General features: G+C 39.5%; 7 non-coding genes across 7 annotated transcripts in view; all 7 read right to left on the minus strand.

Moving 5' to 3' along the window:
- Positions 1 to 17, minus strand: part of LOC143705822 (5S ribosomal RNA) — a 119-nt gene extending 102 nt beyond the window's left edge. The window contains exon 1 of the ribosomal RNA XR_013192732.1: positions 1 to 17. This exon is cut by the window's left edge and continues 102 nt beyond it. This is a non-coding gene — a ribosomal RNA (5S ribosomal RNA).
- Positions 18 to 501: 484 nt separating this feature from the next.
- On the minus strand, positions 502 to 620 carry LOC143705823 (5S ribosomal RNA). Its single transcript, XR_013192733.1, has one exon. It is a non-coding gene; the product is annotated as a 5S ribosomal RNA (ribosomal RNA).
- Positions 621 to 894: 274 nt separating this feature from the next.
- Positions 895 to 1,013, minus strand: LOC143705824 (5S ribosomal RNA). Its single transcript, XR_013192734.1, has one exon. It is a non-coding gene; the product is annotated as a 5S ribosomal RNA (ribosomal RNA).
- Positions 1,014 to 1,184: 171 nt separating this feature from the next.
- On the minus strand, positions 1,185 to 1,303 carry LOC143705825 (5S ribosomal RNA). Its single transcript, XR_013192735.1, has one exon. It is a non-coding gene; the product is annotated as a 5S ribosomal RNA (ribosomal RNA).
- A 283-nt stretch (positions 1,304 to 1,586) lies between these two features.
- On the minus strand, positions 1,587 to 1,705 carry LOC143705826 (5S ribosomal RNA). The gene has a single exon (XR_013192736.1). It is a non-coding gene; the product is annotated as a 5S ribosomal RNA (ribosomal RNA).
- Positions 1,706 to 1,987: 282 nt separating this feature from the next.
- Positions 1,988 to 2,106, minus strand: LOC143705840 (5S ribosomal RNA). Its single transcript, XR_013192750.1, has one exon. It is a non-coding gene; the product is annotated as a 5S ribosomal RNA (ribosomal RNA).
- Positions 2,107 to 2,378: 272 nt separating this feature from the next.
- LOC143705828 (5S ribosomal RNA) lies at positions 2,379 to 2,497 on the minus strand. The gene has a single exon (XR_013192738.1). It is a non-coding gene; the product is annotated as a 5S ribosomal RNA (ribosomal RNA).
- Between the last annotated feature and the right edge of the window lie 3 nt (positions 2,498 to 2,500).

A 2,500-nucleotide genomic window follows, 5' to 3' on the forward strand; every position in this document is an offset into this window, starting at 1 on the left:
GTGGTATGGCCGTAAGCGAAAACTGCTGCCAAAATTGGGCAATTTAAAAGGTTAGACCATTAATGAAGAAAACTAAGAAGAACTTTTGAAAAAACTCAAACTCTTTCATGCTCTCTGAAGAATCTCAGAGACTTTTAAAGGCTTTCTGAAGAAGCTCAGTGAGTCTTTTTTTTTAAACTAAGAAGAACTTTTGAAAAAACTCAAACTCTTTCATGCTCTCTGAAGAATCTCAGAGACTTTTAAAGGCTTTCTGCAGAAGCTCAGTGAGTCTTTTTTTTAAACTAAGAAGAACTTTTGAAAAAACTCAAACTCTTTCATGCTCTCTGAAGAATCTCAGAGACTTTTAAAGGCTTTCTGAAGAAGCTCAGTGAGTCTTTTTTTTAAAGTAAGAAGAACTTTTGAAAAAACTCAAACTCTTTCATGCTCTCTGAAGAATCTCAGAGACTTTTAAAGGCTTTCTGAAGAAGCTCAGGGACTCTTTTTTTTTTTTTAAATCAAAAAAGCTTACAGCACCTGGTATTCCCAGGCGGTCTCCCATCCAAGTACTAACCAGGCCCGACCCTGCTTAGCTTCCGAGATCAGACGAGATCGGGCGTGACCAAGGTGGTATGGCCGTAAGCGAAAACTGCTGCCAAAATTGGGCAATTTAAAAGGTTAGACCATTAATGAAGAAAACTAAGAAGAACTTTTGAAAAAACTCAAACTCTTTCATGCTCTCTGAAGAATCTCAGAGACTTTTAAAGGCTTTCTGAAGAAGCTCAGTGAGTCTTTTTTTTAAAGTAAGAAGAACTTTTGAAAAAACTCAAACTCTTTCATGCTCTCTGAAGAATCTCAGAGACTTTTAAAGGCTTTCTGAAGAAGCTCAGGGACTCTTTTTTTTTTTTAAATCAAAAAAGCTTACAGCACCTGGTATTCCCAGGCGGTCTCCCATCCAAGTACTAACCAGGCCCGACCCTGCTTAGCTTCCGAGATCAGACGAGATCGGGCGTGACCAAGGTGGTATGGCCGTAAGCGAAAACTGCTGCCAAAATTGGGCAATTTAAAAGGTTAGACCATTAATGAAGAAAACTAAGAAGAACTTTTGAAAAAACTCAAACTCTTTCATGCTCTCTGAAGAATCTCAGAGACTTTTAAAGGCTTTCTGAAGAAGCTCAGGGACTCTTTTTTTTTTTTTAAATCAAAAAAGCTTACAGCACCTGGTATTCCCAGGCGGTCTCCCATCCAAGTACTAACCAGGCCCGACCCTGCTTAGCTTCCGAGATCAGACGAGATCGGGCGTGACCAAGGTGGTATGGCCGTAAGCGAAAACTGCTGCCAAAATTGGGCAATTTAAAAGGTTAGACCATTAATGAAGAAAACTAAGAAGAACTTTTGAAAAAACTCAAACTCTTTCATGCTCTCTGAAGAATCTCAGAGACTTTTAAAGGCTTTCTGAAGAAGCTCAGTGAGTCTTTTTTTTAAAGTAAGAAGAACTTTTGAAAAAACTCAAACTCTTTCATGCTCTCTGAAGAATCTCAGAGACTTTTAAAGGCTTTCTGAAGAAGCTCAGGGACTCTTTTTTTTTTTTTTTTTTTTTAAATCAAAAAAGCTTACAGCACCTGGTATTCCCAGGCGGTCTCCCATCCAAGTACTAACCAGGCCCGACCCTGCTTAGCTTCCGAGATCAGACGAGATCGGGCGTGACCAAGGTGGTATGGCCGTAAGCGAAAACTGCTGCCAAAATTGGGCAATTTAAAAGGTTAGACCATTAATGAAGAAAACTAAGAAGAACTTTTGAAAAAACTCAAACTCTTTCATGCTCTCTGAAGAATCTCAGAGACTTTTAAAGGCTTTCTGAAGAAGCTCAGTGAGTCTTTTTTTTAAAGTAAGAAGAACTTTTGAAAAAACTCAAACTCTTTCATGCTCTCTGAAGAATCTCAGAGACTTTTAAAGGCTTTCTGAAGAAGCTCAGGGACTCTTTTTTTTTTTTTTTTTTTTAAATCAAAAAAGCTTACAGCACCTGGTATTCCCAGGCGGTCTCCCATCCAAGTACTAACCAGGCCCGACCCTGCTTAGCTTCCGAGATCAGACGAGATCAGGCGTGACCAAGGTGGTATGGCCGTAAGCGAAAACTGCTGCCAAAATTGGGCAATTTAAAAGGTTAGACCATTAATGAAGAAAACTAAGAAGAACTTTTGAAAAAACTCAAACTCTTTCATGCTCTCTGAAGAATCTCAGAGACTTTTAAAGGCTTTCTGAAGAAGCTCAGTGAGTCTTTTTTTTAAAGTAAGAAGAACTTTTGAAAAAACTCAAACTCTTTCATGCTCTCCGAAGAATCTCAGAGACTTTTAAAGGCTTTCTGAAGAAGCTCAGGGACTCTTTTTTTTTTAAATCAAAAAAGCTTACAGCACCTGGTATTCCCAGGCGGTCTCCCATCCAAGTACTAACCAGGCCCGACCCTGCTTAGCTTCCGAGATCAGACGAGATCGGGCGTGACCAAGGTGGTATGGCCGTAAGCGAA

The sequence above is a fragment of the Siphateles boraxobius genome, unplaced genomic scaffold, assembly GCF_051911475.1.
Source record: "Siphateles boraxobius isolate OS27281-9 unplaced genomic scaffold, OSU_SipBor_1 396, whole genome shotgun sequence".
Lineage (NCBI taxonomy): Eukaryota > Metazoa > Chordata > Actinopteri > Cypriniformes > Leuciscidae > Siphateles > Siphateles boraxobius.